We start from the raw sequence: 20,058 nt of genomic DNA, 5'->3' as shown, positions 1-20,058 counted from the left end.
CTTAACAGAAACTTGAGATTTTTGACGCAATGAAAGACGATTGCACTATACGGTCCGTAAATCACTTTACGGGCCGTATAGTGCCATATACGACCACTGGGTGAAAATCTTTCTGCAACTTTATTATTTCCAAAAATGCAAAATTAGCCATTCCCGACTTAGTAAAACACCATACACTCAAGTCCTTCATTGTTCTACTCATCACACAAGTACGGAAAAATTTCCGAGGTGTAACACATATCTTGTTCTGAAAGCTGTCTTAGGGATATCTTTCTCCCTAACTCTTACTTGGTGATACCCGGACCTCAAATCAATCTTTGAAAACCATTTGGCACCTTGCAATTGATCAAATAAATCATCAATCCTCGGGAGGGGATACTTTTTCTTAATTGTCACTTTATTCAATTGCCGATAATCAATGCACATTCTCAAAGAGCCATCCTTCTTCCGGACGAACAATACGGGTGCTCCCCACGGGGATGAACTAGGCCTAATGAAGCCTTTTTCAAGTAAGTCTTTTAATTGCTCCTTCAACTCTTTCAACTCTGCGGGTGCCATCCTATAGGGAGGAATAGATATAGGTTTAGTGTCTGGCAACACATCAATCGCAAAATCTATCTCTCGCTCGGGAGGAAGGCCTGGAAGCTCTTCCAGGAACACATCCGGAAATTCGTTCACTACCGGAACTGACTGAAGAGTCGGCGACTCAGCTTCTACATCTTGAACTCGCACGAGGTGATAAATACACCCTTTCGTGATCATCTTCCTTTCCTTTAGATAGGAAATAAACCTACCTTTTGGTGATGCCGAATTCCCTTTCCATTCTAAGAGTGGTTCTCCCGGAAACTGGAAACGAACCATCTTCATTCGGCAATCAACATTGGCATAACAAGAAGCCAACCAATCCATGCCCATAATAATGTCAAAATCTACCATTTCTAGCTCATGCAAATCAATCATGGTACGACGATCACAAATCACAATCACACAATTCCTATATACTCGGCTAGCTATTACTGATTCACCCACGGGTGTAGACACCTCAAAAGGTTTGATAGACTCCGGCTCAATTATAAATCGACCCGCAATATATGGAGTAACATATGATAATGTGGAGCCCGGATCAATCCAAGCATATACATCATGAGAAAATACCGATAATATACCTCTGACCACATCAGGAGAAGACTCAAGATCTTGGCGTCCAGCCAAAGCATAAATACGGTGCTGAGGATCGCTAGTACTGGGAGCTCTGCCCCTACCCCTACCATGGCCGACTGGCGCATGTGAACCTGGCCCCGTAGGGCGTAAAAATGCCGAAGATCCGGCTACCGACCCTGATGGCTGGGTCCTACCTCTACCCTGCACTGAGGGGCAATCACGCATAATATGGCCTGGCCGACCACATGAATAGCAAGCGTCTGAACCTGATCGGCACTGACCCCAATGCCACTTTCCACACTGAGAACATCGTGGTACGGGTGGCCTTGGCTGGCCTGAATCACCTCTAAACTGAGACCCCGAATAACCCTGACTCGGCTCGGAATTAGTAGATCTGTCAAATCTCTGCCCCATGAACTGTGGAGGTGTACTGGTCATAGAATAGCCTGAATGGCTGGGAAACTGCTGTCTGTGTCCGCCTCTGGACTCGCTCCTCGAACCCGAAGGTCTGGCCCTCTTGTTATGGCCCCTATCCTGCTCACGTTCATTTCTCCGCTGCTGTAGGTGTTTCTCTAATTCCTGAGCATGTGCCTGAATGCGTGCAATATCCATGCCATCCTGAAGGGACGCAGTCAAACATTTATCCATCAAGTGTGGCCCTAGGCCTTTCACAAACCGGTGCACCCGATCGCCCATATCCGCTACCATGGCCGAAGCATACCTAGCCAAGGAATTGAAGCGGAGACTATACTCTGTAGCACTCATGCTACCTTGCCTCAAATTCAAGAATTTATCGGCCCTAGCTCGCCGAACTTCTGGAGGCATGTAGTGACGGAGAAAAGCATCGACAAACTCTTGCCATACCGGCGGAGGTGCATTGGCTCCCCGCGAAGCCATCCAAACTGTATACCACTGCATTGAGACGTCCCTCAATCTGTATGACGCTAGCTCCACCGATTCGGTGTCTGAAGCATGTATCAACCGGAGCGTCCTTAGCATACCATCAATAAAGTCCTGGGGATCCTCCTCTAGTTTCGACCCAAAGAATTCCGGGGGTTTCAAAGCAATGAAGTCACGGGCCCTTGCACTAACAGTCCTGTCACCTTGCCCTGCGCTTGGCCTCTGAGTCTGGGCCGCAACCAACTGAGTCAACAAATTAATGGCCTCTCTCACACCTTGGCCTGAAGCATTCGGTGGAGGAGCTGGAGCTGGGGCTGAGGCTCCCACGTGCTACTCAGTAATAGGCACTGTCTGGGAGGACTGATATTGAGCCGCACTCTGGGACTCATCTTCCTCTACTACCGGTGGCGGTGCTCTTTCAGCCCGCTTTTATGCCACCGTCTTGCCCTTTTGGGCTGCTGTAGCCTTTTTCTTTTTAGGCATCTCTGAAATACACAACACACGATTTAGGAACAAGAATTTCTTACATCATAGCTCTATCGCACGATTCTTATGAAGAAAGAAGGTCATATATTCCTAAGATGTCCGCAGCTTCTCGTTTATAAGTGTGGCGCGCAACACACCCATAACCAAGACTCTACTAGACACGGCTCGTAGACACATCCTAGGACTGAACTGCTCTGATACCACTTTTGTCACGACCCGACTCGGGGCCGCCACAAGCACCCGGTGCTTACCCACCCGAGCACCCTCTTAGCTTACTCTTATACTTACATCTAGGTGATCCCCATAATCATACATGCATTTCCATTCATTCGTCAACTAGTCCCATATGGACAACTGCACATTTATATCATCATAGGCATTCATGCCACATCAATATACATGGGCCAACGTGGCCGACAAAATGATATACAAAACATAGGCCGACAAGGCCAAACACATCTACCCACACACACACATGTCTACGAGCCTCTAAGAGTATAACATATCACATTAGCGGGAGAGGACCCCGCTATGCCCATAATTATATACACAAAAGATTGAGTACCCAAAAGATATGGCTCCGAAGGAAATGGAGCTCTCTATGAAATCTCTGAATAAGCAGCTAAGGATCAAATCTGTCTCCCAGCGCACCTGCGGGCATGACACGGCGTCCACAAACAAAAGGACGTCAGTACGAAGAATGTATTGAGTATGTAAAGCATGATCAACATCAATATAGAAGCATAATAGATATCATATGAAGATAGCATAGGAGGGGAGACATTAATATCATCATCATGTCGCTTACTTGCATACACCGTCGTTCGTATCCCATAATAATACTCGTACCATACTTGTGCTCATATTCGTATACATGTCCTTATTCGTATTTCTATACATAGTCTTTTGACATTCATATTCATATTATATACATAGTCATTTCATATACATAGCATTTACATAGCATACCCGACCTCATGGGATCGGTGTCTTATACATACTTGGCCAACCAAGGCTCAAGGTCATACATACCTGGCCCTACCTAGGCATCAGGGTTATCCGTACCCTCTGCAGAGGTGTGCGCGCGTTACATAATCGTATACATACTTTATACATAATCATATACATATATATATATCCTACCCGGCGTTATAAGCTCGGGGTATCATTATAGCCCTTCATAGGCACATATACATACATCATAGCTCGTAAGCATCTTTAATCTCATTTTATTCTCATCATCATTTCTATCCTTATCACTATCTACATCTACATTATGGACTTACTCGTCAAGAGAGGAACATAGTAAAATCATAGTACATATCAAGGGTCGTGAGCTTATGAGCTCGGAATGCCAACCATGTGGAGACAACATACTCATATAGAGGAATTTAGGAATTTGGCCAAGAACCATGCCTTATGAAAGAAGGGTTAGCCTTACATACCTTTCCGTCGAACTATTCTACACTTGCACGTTCCCTTCCAATGCTAGCGTTTATACCTTCATTAATGTCATAACAATGGCCATTTGTCACGACCCGGCTAGGGGCCGCGACGGGTACCCGGGGCTAACCACCGAGCACCGCTCTTCTTAATACTCAATTACTCATTAAATACTCCTTTCAGAATTTATAGACGAAACATGTGAAAATCATACTTTACAAGAAACATACTTGTTTTACATACATTTTCCATACGGCTATCAAAATAGTATATACATATAGTAACATCTTGTGGCACCATCTAACCCACACTGCGCATCTACGAGCCTCTACTGACATGCTATACAATGGACGGAACAAGACTCCGTCATGCCCCAAAATGGATATATATATATATATATATATATATATATATATATATATATATATATATGTACGTATACACAAAAGAAATCACAAGCACCTCCGAACAATGGAGTGCTCTCAACAGCTGACTGCCCCTATGGATCTGGATCTAGCTCGTCTCCCTGTCTACCTGTGGGCATGAACACAACGTCCAAAGAAAAGGACGTCAGTACGAACATTGTACTGAGTATGAGAGGCATAAATAATGAAGAGATAAACAATAACAACATAATGAACATCAAAGTGAACATGTGAAGCTGAATCATAATCATAGGAAGGATGATGCATGCTGTCTTACATATACTCTTTATCATATCATGTATACATATCATGCAAGCTGCCCGTCCATGTCGGGACGGTGTGATCACCAATAATATAAGCCCGCGTCCAGGCCACCCGCGTCCGGGGTACCATCTCGTGCCGCCCACTAGTGGTGTCTGCCCATGCCCGAGAGGGTCATGGTGTATCCGTGTAGCCGCCCGCTGCAGCGGTGTCTGCCCGGCCAACTAGGCACGGTGTAAATGCAATCATGACATGCTTAACATAAAATACTTATCATCACATACTTTTAAAAACATGCTTATCTTATCATAATACATGTGTGAGCTCATGATCATTTGTACTCTACCGGGGTGACGTAAGGTCGTGATCCCCCGATCTCTTTATGGAGCAATTTCTGACATTCTGTCTCCCCTCGAAGGAATTAGTACATGAGGTGAGTGTAGACAATGAGGACATAATCATCTCTTTAGCATTATCATATCATATCTATTAGCTCATGGAAAGAAGGGGATTTTATGCTATGAGATTCATGCCATTTGAAGAAAGGGACTAGCCTCACATACCTTGGTCGCTTAGCTAGAATACCGTTCACTTGCTCTTCTGCAATATCGCGTCGTTACCTTCATAAGGGAATTCGAATTATCGTTAGTTAGTGGACTATAAGAACGCGTCGCTAATTTCTAAAGAAACTTGGGCAGCACTTCCTTTGTTTATTCTACATTTCCCATCGTCTATATCAATTCCCAACATTCACAATAATATCCACAACAGTACCACCAACAACCATCATTCATATCGACTCATCACATTTCACCATTTTCCTCCAATTTTTCCATAATTTCCTACCTAGCTTATCATCGTGTTTTCACACCTCTAATACTTATTTCATGGTTAAATCATCATTTCTAGCATATTCATAACCTTAACACTTCAACTTATATGATTCAATTCCATCATCACTCAATGGTGGCACTATTCACCCATTCAAGACCCATTTTTCTATGTCTTTCTACAATTCAAGCTTTTCCTATGCTTCTAACACTTAAATAACTTAATAAGGTCATGAAACATACCTTGGATGGTGATTGAACAACCCTTGAGTTGAAATGCTTCACTCAAACAAAACCCTAGTTCCTCCTTCTAGGAATTTCTTGACTCAAATAATCCCTTTTGATGTGTTCTTGCACTAGGTTATGGTGAATTGATGAATTTGATCTTAGATTTCTACTTGTGTTCTTGGTTTGGAAGAGTGGAAGGTTCTAGAGAGAGAGGAAAAAATCGTGTAGTGAGAAGGTGAAATGAATAAAATGAGACTTGGATCATATTTTATAAAATTCAACTTCAGTCCCGATGTCATTAAACGGTTCGTTATACGGTCCGTATAAATTTATACGGTCCGTATAACTGGCCGTAAAATGGACCCAGAGGTCACCCCTTTCTGTAACCATTTGACGATCCATTTGACGGGCCGTATAATCATTATACGGTCTGTATAATTCACCGTAAAATCGACCTTCTTTCAACCTCATTCTATGACACTTTGACGATTCATTTTACGGACCGTCAAACCGTTATACGGTCCGTATAGTACACCGTATAACTCACCCTTCACCCAGCCTCTTCTGTGACACTTCTACGGTCCGTATAATGAACCGTAAAACACTTTTACGGTCCGTATAATGGACCGTATACTCCCAGTTCACTGAAGCTTATTTTCTTGACTTGGTTTCATTTCCGATCCTTATGGAACCTTCGTAAAAGTTGTTCAACTCCTCGATACCAATCTACGGGACCTTATTACTTGCCTTCAAAACGCCACACACATATTTTATCCTTATTAGCCTATTTTGCACATGCTAACGGAAAATTTCCGGGGTGTAACATTCTTCCCCCCTTTTTGGAACATTCGTCCTCGAATGTTAAACACTTGAGATTCTACAGAAATTTCGCCAGAGTTTCCTCTGTAATCTGGCACTATTAACCTGTTACAGCAACCCATAATATCATTTCCCCACATGGCTATATTACAATATCAATACATCTATGGTCACACATGACCAAAATCATAGAAATAAAGCGTACATACCTCAATTCGTCGTTGCTTCATGTCTAGTCTCTTCTGGGATTTGAAACAATTGGGGGTACTTGGACTTCATCTTTTCTTCCGCTTCCCAAGTCATTTCTTCTCGATTATTGTTCCGCCATAGAACTTTGACTGATGCTACCTCTTTGTTCCGAAGCCTTCTTACTTGTCTGTCTAGAATAGCAACAGGTACCGCTTCGTATGTTAGATTTTCTGTCACTTGCACATCTTCTACCGGAACAATCCTTGTGGGGTCCCCAATACACTTGCGGAGCATCGAAACATGAAATACTGGATGAACTGATTCAAGCTCCGAAGGCAATTTAAATTCATAAGCTACTTGACCCACTTTACGAACGATTTCATAGGGTCCGATATACCTGGGACTTAGTTTCCCTTTCTTGCCAAATCTCATCACTCCCTTCATTGGCGACACTTTCAAAAACACCCAATCACCAATTTGAAATTCCAGGTCTCGTCGGCGATTGTCTGCATAAGACTTTTGGCGACTTTGGGCTGTTAGCAATCGATCCCGAATAATCTTGACTTTTTCGACCGCTTGTTGAATCAGGTCAGGACCTATTAATTGTGATTCTCCTATTTCAAACCAGCCAACTGGAGATCTGCATTTTCTTCCGTACAAAGCTTCATATGGAGCCATTCGAATACCGGAATGGTAGCTATTGTTGTAAGCAAACTCAATGAGGGGTAGATGCTCATCCCAACTACCACCATAATCCAGCACACATGCTCGTAACATATCTTCCAGGGTCTGAATAGTACGCTCGGCCTGCCCGTCGGTCTGTGGGTGAAATTCCGTACTAAATTTGACTTGGGTACCTAGGCCCTCTTGAAACGACTTCCAAAACTTGGCTGTGAACTGTGCCCCTCTGTCCGTAATAATGGCTAAAGGAATTCCATGGAGTCGCACAATTTCCTTTAGATATAACCGGGCATAATCTTCCGCCGAGTACGTAGTTCTGACTGGGAGGAAATGAGCTGATTTCGTGAGCCTGTCCACGATCACCCATATAGAATCATACTTCCCTCGTGAACGGGGTAATCCTACAACAAAATCCATATTGACGGTTTCCCATTTCCACATAGGGATTTCCATGGCTTGTAACAACCCTCCTGGCTTCTGATGTTCTGCTTTTACCTGCTGGCAATTTGGGCACTGCGCTACAAATTCTGCTACATCCCTCTTCATGCCATTCCACCAGTATATTAGTTTGAGGTCATGATACATCTTAGTTGCACCTGGATGGATAGAATACCGGGAATGATGTGCTTCCTCTAAGATCCGTTGGCGCAAATTTGCCACATCCGGCACACATAGCCTGCCTTGATATCGTAGAACTCCATCAATGGAAACTTCAAGTGGAGACTTTTCCTTCTCACAAGATAGGTCTCGGTAACGGCTTAGTTGAGAATCTTCATATTGTCATTCCTTCACTTCTGCATTTAAAGATGAAACTGTGGGGTCATTAATGCTCATACTTGCTTTACTCGAATCAATTGCACGCACTCCCAGTTTGGCTAATCGATAAAGCTCACGGACCATTTCTTCCTTGTCTGAGGGAATTCCACATAAACTACCCATCGATCGACGGCTAAGCGCGTCGGCTACCACATTTGCTTTTCCGGGGTGGTACAGGATATTTACATCATAGTCCTTCAACAATTCTAACCACCGTCTCTGTCACAGATTCAACTCCTTCTGCTTAAAGATGTGTTGGAGACTCCTGTGATCTGTATATATATCGACGTGCACTCCATACAAGTAATGCCTCAATATTTTCAAAGCATGAATAACTGCAGCCAATTCGAGATCATGAGTTGGGTAATTCTGTTCATGTTTACGCAGTTGTCTCGAGGCATACGCAATAACCTTGCCATGCTGCATTAATACACACCCTAATCCCATGCCGGAAGCATCACAATATACCACATAGCCATCTGGTCCTTCAGGAAGTGTTAACACTGGGGCGGAAGTCAACCTGCCTTTCAATTCTTGGAAACTGCGCTCACAAGCGTCGTTCCATTGAAATTTTTCCGACTTTTGAGTTAACTTCATCAAAAGAGCTGAAATGGAGGAAAACCCCTCTACGAATCTCCTATAGTATCCTGCCAAACCCAGGAAACTACGGACTTCTGTCGGTGTCGTAGGCCTTGGCCAAGTCTTCACAGCCTCAATTTTTTGAGTGTCGACTCGGATGCCATCACCTGAAATAATATGGCCTAAAAATGCCACAGATTTAAGCCAAAACTCGCACTTTGAGAACTTTGCATATAATTCTCGGGCTCGGAGAACGCCAAGGATAATCCTTAAATGATCTGCATGTTCTAATTCTGTGCGAGAATATACCAAGATGTCATCGATGAATACTATCACGAAGAGATCCAAAAAGGGTTTGAACACATTATTCATCAAGTTCATGAACACTGCCGGGGCATTCGTTAACCCGAACGACATTACTCGGAACTCATAATGGCCATATCTCGTCCTGAAGGCAGTCTTGGGGATATCTGCTTCCCTGATTCTCACCTGATGATAACCCGATCGCAAATCTATCTTGGAGAACCATTTAGCGCCTTGCAATTGATCAAACAAATTATCAATTCTGGGAAGAGGGTATCTATTCTTTACTGTCACCTTATTCAATTGCCTGTAGTCGATACACATTCGCAGAGATCCATCTTTCTTCTTTACGAACAAGACTGTTGCTCCCCATGGCGATGAACTAGGCCTTATAAACCCTTTCTCGAGTAGATCCTTCAACTATACCTTTAATTCCTTCAACTCTGCTGGTGCCATTCGGTACGGAGGAATAGAAATAGGCTCGGTGTCAGGTAATACATCGATAGCGAAATCAATCTCCCTTTCTAGAGGAAGACCTGGGAGTTCATCTAGGAATACGTCTGGAAATTCGTTTACCACCGGAACTGTTTGAAAAGTTGGCGGCTCTGCGTCGATATCATGAACTCGAACTAGATGAGAAATGTAACCCTTTGCTATCATCTTCCTCGCCTTAAGGTAGGAAATAAACCTACCCTTTGGGGATGCAGTGTTACCTTTCCATCCAAGTACGGGTTCTCCCGGAAATTGGAATCGGACCACTTTCGTCCGGCAATCAACATTAGCATAGCATGACGCCAACCAGTCCATACCCATAATTACATTGAAATCGACCATTTCTAACTCAATCAAATCGGCTCTAGTCTGGCGGTCACACATAACAACGACACAATTTTTGTATACTTGTTTTGCTATTACGGGTTCACCAACCGGAGTAAGTACCTCAAAGGGCCTAATTGACTCAGGCCTCGCCCCAATGCAACCAACAACATACGGAGTAATATAAGAGAAAGTAGAGCCTGGATCAATCAAGGCATACACGTCACGGGAAAATATAGTCAATGTACCTGTGACAACATTTGGGGAGGACTCATGATCCTGTCGCCCGGCTAAAGCATATAGGCGGGGCTGAACAACACCTGAAGTGGATACTCCCCCTCTACCTCTGCCTCTACCTGCTGTAGTCTGAGAAGTCTGTGTTGTCGGGCGTGCTGAAGAAGAACCCACTGCTGAACCTATGGGCTGAGTCCCCACTCTGCCTCTCGCGGAAGGACAATCTCTCATAAGGTGACCAACCTGCCCGCAGGCGTAATATGCATCTGAACCCTGACGACACTGCCCGGAATGCAATTTACCGCACTGACTGCACCGCGGTACTGGAGGTCTCCGCTGACTGAAATCTCCCCTGAACTGGGAATCTGTGGCTCTCGAACTCTGGCCTTATCCTGGCTGAAAAGAATGATCAACCCTCCTATCTGGGAACCTAGAAGGGGCACTGGTCGCTGACTGACCTGAGTGCCTAGAATGCATCTGCCTCGACCCCCCTCTATATTCACTACTTGCTCCCATCGATCTAGCCCTTTTTCCTTGTCTCCTGTCACTGTCATAATCACTTCTCTGTAATTGTCGTCGTTCCTCAAGATTCTGTGCATGGGCCTGTATTCGGGAAATATCCATCCCATCTTGCAAAGAGGCCGTCAAGCATTCTCTGAACAAATGTGGCCCCAAACCACTCACGAATCTGTGCACACGATCGCCCATATCGGCTACTATACTCGGAGCATACCTGGCCAAAGAATTGAATTGCATACTATACTCTCGGGCACTCATGTTCCCTTGTTTCAAATTCAGGAACCTGTCCGCTCTAGCTCGGCGAGTCTCGGGTGGCAAGTAATGACGAACAAAAGCATCCGCAAATTCTTGCCAAACCGGAGGGGGTGCATTTTCTCCCCTTGATGCCATCCAGTTGTTATAACATATCACCGCCACATCGTGGAGTCTATAAGAAGCCAACTCTCCGGATTCTGTCTCGGAAGCATGAATAATCTTTAGGGTTCTCAACATATCATCAATAAAGTTTTGCGGGTCTTCATCCGGCTTAGACCCAAAGAACTCCGGGGGATTTAGAGTCATGAAATCACGGGCTTTTGTACTAGCTGAACGATCACTCGGGCCCGCACTTTGTCGTTGTGCCTGGGCGGCAACCAACTGAGTCAATAAGTGTATGGCCTCGGTCACTTGTTGACCCGAAGCAACTGGTGGAGGAACCGGAGCCGAGGCTCCTCCTTGCCCTTCTACATTAGGCAATGCCTCATTTTGGGATTCACCCTCTTCCACATTCGCCGGAGGCTCTCTTTCTGCTCGTTTCTGTGTCGTAGCTTTGCCCTTCTGGGAAGCTGTAGCTTTCCCCTTTGGCGGCATTCTGAAATCATAACGCACTTTTAGAAGAGAATAAAATCCTACACACGGCTCTATCGCACGATCTCTGAAAAGAAAGATGGTCATTTTCCTAAATGCCCTGTAGCCTTCTATTTATTGATGTGGCGCGCTACACACCATAAACAAGACTCTACTGGACACGGCTCGTAGACACTTCCTAGGACTGAACCGCTCTGATACCACTTTTGTCACGACCCGGCTAGGGGCCGCGACGGGTACCCGGGGCTAACCACCGAGCACCGCTCTTCTTAATACTCAATTACTCATTAAATACTCCTTTCAGAATTTATAGACGAAACATGTGAAAATCATACTTTACAAGAAACATACTTGTTTTACATACATTTGCCATACAGCTATCAAAATAGTATATACATATAGTAACATCTTGTGGAACCATCTAACCCACACTACGCATCTACGAGCCTCTACTGACATGCTATACAATGGACGGAACAAGACTCCGTCATGCCCCAAAATGGATATATATATATATATATATATATATGTACGTATACACAAAAGAAATCACAAGCTCCTCCGAACAATGGAGTGCTCTCAATAGCTGACTGCCCCTATGGCTCTGGATCTAGCTCGTCTCCCTGTCTACCTGTGGGCATGAACACAGCGTCCAAAGAAAAGGACGTCAGTACGAACATTGTACTGAGTATGAGAGGCATAAATAATGAAGAGAGAAACAATAACAACATAATGAACATCAAAGTGAACATGTGAAGCTGAATCATAATCATAGGAAGGATGATGCATGTTGTCTTACTCATACTCTTTATCATATCATGTATACATATCATGCAAGCTGCCCGTCCATGTCGCGACGGTGTGATCACCAATAATATAAGCCCGCGTCCAGGCCTCCCGCGTCCGGGGTACCATCTCGTGCCGCCCACTAGTGGTGTCTGCCCATGCCCGAGAGGGTCATGGTGTATCCGTGTAGCCGCCCGCCGAAGCGGTGTCTGCCCGGCCAACTAGGCACGGTGTAAATGCAATCATGACATGCTTAACATAAAATACTTATCATCATATACTTTTAAAAACATGCTTATCTTATCATAATACATGTGTGAGCTCATGATCATTTGTACTCTACCAGGGTGACGTAAGGTCGTGATCCCCCGATCTCTTTATGGAGCAATTTATGACATTCTGTCTCCCCTCGAAGGAATTAGTACATGAGGTGAGTGTAGACAATGAGGACATAATCATCGCTTTAGCATTATCATATCATATCTATTAGCTCATGGAAAGAAGGGGATTTTATGCTATGGGATTCATGCCATTTGAAGAAAGGGACTAGCCTCACATACCTTGGTCGCTTAGCTAGAATACCGTTCACTTGCTCTTCTGCAATATCGCGTCGTTACCTTCATAAGGGAATTCGAATTATCGTTAGTTAGTGGACTATAAGAACGCGTCGCTAATTTCTAAAGAAAATTGGGCAGCACTTCCTTTGTTTATTCTACATTTCCCATCGTCTATATCAATTCCCAACATTCACAATAATACCCACAACATTACCACCAACAACTATCATTCATATCGACTCATCATATTTCACCATTTTCCTCCAATTTTTCCATAATTTCCTACCTAGCTTATCATCGTGTTTTCACACCTCTAATACTTATTTCATGGTTAAATCATCATTTCTATCATATTCATAACCTTAACACTTCAACTTATATGATTCAATTCCATCATCACTCAATGGTGGCACTATTCACCCATTCAAGACCCATTTTTCTATGTCTTTCTACAATTCAAGCTTTTCCTATGCTTCTAACATTTAAATAACTTAATAAGGTCATGAAACATACCTTGGATGGTGATTGAACAACCCTTGAGTTGAAATGCTTCACTCAAACAAAACCCTAGTTCCTCCTTCTAGGAATTTCTTGACTCAAATAATCCCTTTTGATGTGTTCTTGCACTAGGTTATGGTGAATTGATGAATTTGATCTTAGATTTCTACTTGTGTTCTTGGTTTGGAAGAGTGGAAGGTTCTAGAGAGAGAGGAAAAAATCGTGTAGTGAGAAGGTGAAATGAATACAATGAGACTTGGATCATATTTTATAAAATTCAACTTCAGTCCCGATGTCATTATACGGTTCGTTATACGGTCCGTATAAATTTATACGGTCCGTATAACTGGCCGTAAAATGGACCCAGAGGTCACCCCTTTCTGTAACCATTTGACGATCCATTTGACGGGCCGTATAATCATTATACGGTCCGTATAATTCACCGTAAAATCGACCTTCTTTCAACCTCATTCTGTGACACTTTGACGATTCATTTTACGGACCGTCAAACCGTTATACGGTCCGTATAGTACACCGTATAACTCACCCTTCAGCCAGCCTCTTCTGTGACACTTCTACGGTCTGTATAATGAACCGTAAAACACTTTTACGGTCCGTATAATGGACCGTATACTCCCAGTTCACTGAAGCTTATTTTCTTGACTTGGTTTCATTTCCGATCCTTATGGAACCTTCGTAAAAGTTGTTCAACTCCTCGATACCAATATACGGGACCTTATTACTTGCCTTCAAAACGCCACACACATATTTTATCCTTATTAGCCTATTTTGCACATGCTAACGGAAAATTTCCGGGGTGTAACAAGTCATTCACATTAACCACATTATCTAGATTCCTCAATTTGCCTCTAATTCACCCACATTCATGATTATAACACCCATCTTCGTCCATTCGTCTAAAGTGTTTAGTTCATGATCTTAATACTATTTATAACACATTCATATCACAACACAACAACATTCATAACTCAATTCAAACTATTTCTCAAAATGTCACTATTCATTATTCATGACCTAGTTGACCAGATTTTCTACAATCCATGTATTTTAATTCTTCAATACCTTAAACATCTTGTAAAAATCATGAATCTTACCTTAGAAGTTGTAGGAACAAGATTTGGTTGATAATACTCTTCTTTGAGCAAAACCCTAGTTTTTCTCCATTTGGATTTCTTGACTTGGATGATCCTTGATGACTCCCTTATCCTTGATTCACTTGTCTTAATGTTATGGATGACTTATAATCCTTGGAAACTCAAATAATAAATGTAGAGAGAAGTTCTAAAGAGAAGTGGTGTAATGTTGTAAATGAAATAAGACAAGTCTTGATCCTCATATTTAATGAATTGAAAAATCTGTGCTGGGTGAACAGTGGTCGTCCATGGAGGTTTACGGTCCGTATTTCAGTTTACAGACCGTCCCTCGTGGTCGTTTTTAAGCTTAAGCAGAACCAGAAACTTTGGCCTGCATGCATGGTGATTTACGACCATGGTTTATGGGCCGTAAATCACTTTACGGTCCGTCCACCAGGTCATATTTTAGCCATTTCCTCAGCTGGCAGAAAGTTGAAGTTGGACATGCCAGTTTACGACGTCAAGTTTACGGACCGTATTGCACTTTACGGTCCGTATTTTGCACTATACGACCACTGGGCAGTTTTGCCAACTTTCAATTTTTCTCATTTCTCGACTTTTCATTCTAATCATCCACATCCCTTTACATACATTTCCCATGAAACATTATACACTCGCACTCTTCGCACACATCATTAGTTCATTTACTTGCGTACCAGCGGGAAATTTTCCGAGGTGTAACATTATATCATCTATAACTTAGATTACCCATGTATGAAACCTCAACACAATCAAAAGGCGATGAGAACTCTCGATATATAGTACAAAATATTTATCTGATGGTTGTTACTTGAGTAATGTAATTAATGTAGCAATTTATCCGAAGCCACATTCCATTCATTCCAATCAGTAATTAGCTAGTGCTTATAGTCGTTTCAAATTCTCTATTCAGTAGCACTTATATTCTAATGATAAGTGTCCCAAGCTTTCTTACAACACTATCTTTATCCCAACGGATATCACCTGTTTCATCTAATAACCTCACAATACATCAGTTGTTTCGCAAATCTACAATCCTTGTCCCGTAAGGATTTCACTATTTTCCGAGGTGAAGTCACATACACGCAGTACTCCTTTATGCCTCATGCTCTTTCATTCTTGTTGTATACCCAACGCTAACTTCTAAATTACTCAAAATCATATCAAAGTTGTCTTAACAGTAGTCTTGTCTTATCACCTTCTCGTCGTACTACACCTTAAGTTCGTAGCTATATATTTCCCTTTTATTCTATACTCATACTCAATTAATTACGTTTGTCTTGGGTGGTTCCTTTAGTATTCCTTTCATTTCTCCAGTCTATGTCCATCTTTTATCTTATGCACGAGGAATTGCATGCTACTTCTGTATCCTTCGGAGAACACTACTCCCACATAACCCCTTTCTCATTTTCAAAACATATTCTGTTCATCTCTATTTGTTCTTATCATACCAGTCACTTCTGGCACTCATTCCGTCTCGTGACTCATTTGTTTTTGGTTTCTCAGAATCCCGTCACTTATATTACTCGTTTTCTTAGCTATACACGTCATAACACATCGCTACCCTGTAATCCCACTCGATTTCTTCTTATCTTCTTCTTTCTACTAACTCCTTCTCTTTCTGTGCTCGCTTTCACTTTCGTTACCACTTGATCCCTATTCTGAACTTTTCCTATAGAACTTTGTAAGTCTTTTTTTTATTCGTTCTACATTTGCTTTTCCGTCTCACACTAATCACATCACGTCCTTTGGTTACTTCTTCGCTAGGCTTTACTCATTTTCATAACAATCCTTATTATATTCACATTATGTCCTGATCGTAATCAACCCTATAGTGTAACGCTTCTTAACCTTAAGGATTCACGATTCTTACTATGGTTTTAATTTCACTCTGTGGAATAGGCGTACTTAACCCTTCACCCTTTCTGAAATCTTATCCTTAACATCTCACAAGCTATCTTACTAATACCTTCATAATTTGTCATAATTCTTCCTCCTCCGTATTTTTATCTCAACCATACTATTACACTTTTTAACTGTAAACTCGTTGTAATTTATCCCTACTTATCGGTTCACTCGATACCTCAATAAAATGTTTTGTCAAGATTTGCCACCTTTTTCTAAATCATCCGTTAGTGTTACCAGCCCTTTCGAATTATCCTAGCATTTCATCAACAACATATGAAATACATGATCCCAGACAGCCCACAAGTTTGAGTTTTCCTTCCACAAATTCCATCTCCAATTAGTTGATTAAGAACTAATAAAATGTCACCATGAAGCATTCTCCAACCATCACCAGAAGAAAAACTAGAATCCGACAAGCACCACAGGACTTCTAGTGCTTGATTCACATGGTTTACCTCCAGATTTGTTCTTGAGTCGTGAACGAATTATTTAGTTCATAAACTACTTGTTGTATGCTTTGTACTCTTCAATAAAAGTGAAACTTAATTGCTAGACGTTTTTGCTCTTCAGCATGAGATTTTTCTAAGGTAAAAATATGGCTGGAAAGTATTCTGGTCCGTTCAAATGGATTTCAAACTCTGCTGCTCATATATGCTTCTTTGAAATAAAATTTCCCAAAGAAGAATGATGCCTCTTACGGATGACATGGAGGGTATCTCTTAAATCTTTCATCCATCATGATAAATTTATCCTATCGATATCGACTTTCAAGATATATTATGAACCTATATCTCATTCTCTCTTTTCTGTTTCTCGGAAGATTTGGGCAGAGTTTCCTCTGTACTTCTTACTATCCCAAAACCTGCACGCAGGAAATACCAACAATGCCTCACAGGGCCAACATATATACGCACATATCATATCGTATCATAGCCACACAGGGCTCCCAATTTCCAGTAAAAAGTATAAAGGTGTCGGAACTTACCTCACATATTGCACCTCGAGACGTACCTGATCCTTTAACGATCTATCCTGTTATACCTTCCGATCTACCTCCCCTTTCATTCTTCAACTTTACATGTCGATCATACCTCAATATTCTTACCTTATCCGACATGCCTCTTTCGCACCGTTGCTTACCTGTGTACTTTGTAACTTCCAATATCATCAGTCGCTTTCTTCTGTCGATGTCGTTCTTCCGCTGAAATAAAAGGTTAGTATAAGGAATTTCATTTCCTATGGCTGGGCTCTATCGCACGATCTTAGATATGAAAGAAAGGTAACATCCTAAATGTCCTGTAGCTTCTTGTTTATAGATGTGGTGCACAACACACCGATAAACAAGACTCTACTAGACACGGTCTGTAGACACTCCGAGGATGAACTGCTCTGATACCACTTTTGTCACGACCCAACCCCGTGGGCCATGACTAGTGTCTGAACTGGACACCCGTATACAAACCTGTTACATATAATCAAACTGAATCTATGCCAATGTGGAAACTTGCAAAAGAACTCCAACGGTTCATAACGTCATCATATATGTATATTCAGATAAACTGTCTCCTGAGGAGTCACAACTGATCAAATCATAAAATGATACGCAAGCCGACAAGGCTGCCACTACACATCAATATCATGTCATATGCAAGCTGACAAGGCTGCCACTACAGACGGACATCATATCATAGCACATCGTGTAGACACAGCTGAACAGAACTTATACACAACCCACACATATGTCTACAGACCTCTAAGAGTACTAACAGTGAAATATGACGGGACAGGGCCCCGTCGTACCCCTGGACAAACATATACATATACATCATAAGATCTGAACCAAAAGTCTAGACTCCGGAACAACGGAGCTCTCCAAAACAGCTGAGTAGAAGTCCTATCCTGAAAGGTCACCAAACCGACTATCTGTACCTGCGAGCATGAAACGCAGCTCCCCGAAGAAAGGGGGTCAGTACGGAATATGTACTGAGTATATAAAGCATGAAATACAGTAAAAGGATCGTAATAGAAAATAAGTACAATGTCCAGAATACCAAAACACTTGCCCTTTTGAAACATAAATCATGCATGTAAATTTCATATATCATACCCGGCCCATTATGGGACTCGGTGAACATGGTAGCCACCCCGTCTTTGCCGCCATAGCATAACATAACTCCAAAAACACATCATAACGCCATAACACAGCATAACTCCATAAACACATCATAACGCCATAACACAGCATAACTCCATCATATATATATATCACATTCCGGCCCTCTAGTGAGGGACTCGGTGAACAATGCAGTGAGACTGTGCACGATAACATACCCGGCCCGGGACTCGGTGAAGGACATATTGAGGCATGCACGAGCAGAGTAGTGAGCAACCATATGCAACTTAAAACATTATCAAGACTCAAACAGAATAAGAAGAAGGGATTAAAACTTGAGTATCAATAGCGACAATCATATCAAATATCCCCCGAATGTCATTATAAATAATATCAAAAGAGCCTTAGGAGTCATACACATATGTCAATATAGTATGAAACAACTTATAGAAGTCAAGACATGAGTTATCGTAGAGTTTCTAAGAATAGGAGCTTATATATGTTGACTACTATCCAACGTATAGAAAACTGAAGAGGGAAGCTCAATCATTTTAAGAGTTCTAACATCAAGAAGTGAATAAGAATCATGAATAACACTCGAAACTTATGAATAGAATTACCCCAAAGCTCATATCATTCGTCACTTAAATCTAAGACATGCCAAAAGAAAGAAGGATAGCTTCACATACCTGTTAACGATTAATCGTCATCTCGTTCGCTTCGTTGCCCATTTAGCCTATTTAATATAAAAGTAACGCTATCGTTAGTAAACTATACTTCCTAGCTCATAAATCTGTGACCAATCGCCTATAGAACTTATACTTTCTCGATTAGTTTTTTTTTATTAGTTAAGGACTTAACGGAAATCGGGCAGCATTTCCCCTATATATTCGCCTAACCCGAACTTACAATTATCCTCCTGTTATCACAGGAACACCAACAATGACAGTAATAGCAATATTCATATAGAATCCTTACAATTTAGCCCATAAACAACCCTAGCAATCCAATAACCCTTTTTAATCCTTTTCAACCCACAATTTCATATAACAACGATTTCATGCATTTTCTTATTTCCAATTTCATCCAGTCCAATTTTATTCCTTCCATTACAATACCATTAATACAATTATACTATAAAACAAGAAAATCTTACCTTAATTTTCTCGGAGGAATTTCTACACTTAATTGCTCCAATTTCACAATTTCTTCTTCCTCAATTCAATATCCAATGTTGCTATCTCCTCCTTGAACTTGCAAATTACTTGGAACTTAATCAAATCAAGAAATACAAAATTTTTCTTCAACAACTATATATATAATGTCCCTCCCTTGGCAGCCATGGCAATTTTTTTTCCCTTTTCCTTAAACTAATTCTTGCAAAATGAAGATGAATTGATTAAGTTGGTCTTTGACACAACTATATATATAATGTCCCTCCCTTGGACACGTGTTCTCCCCTATGACTCACCAATTTGAGTGTTTTGATTTGATTTTTTTTATTTCGGGTGGGGCCCACTCAAAGCT

Source organism: Lycium barbarum, chromosome 4 (genome assembly GCF_019175385.1).
Source record: "Lycium barbarum isolate Lr01 chromosome 4, ASM1917538v2, whole genome shotgun sequence".
Taxonomy (NCBI): Eukaryota; Viridiplantae; Streptophyta; class Magnoliopsida; order Solanales; family Solanaceae; genus Lycium; species Lycium barbarum.
The sequence above is the reverse complement of the archived record's forward strand: the minus strand, read 5'-3'. Positions refer to the sequence as shown.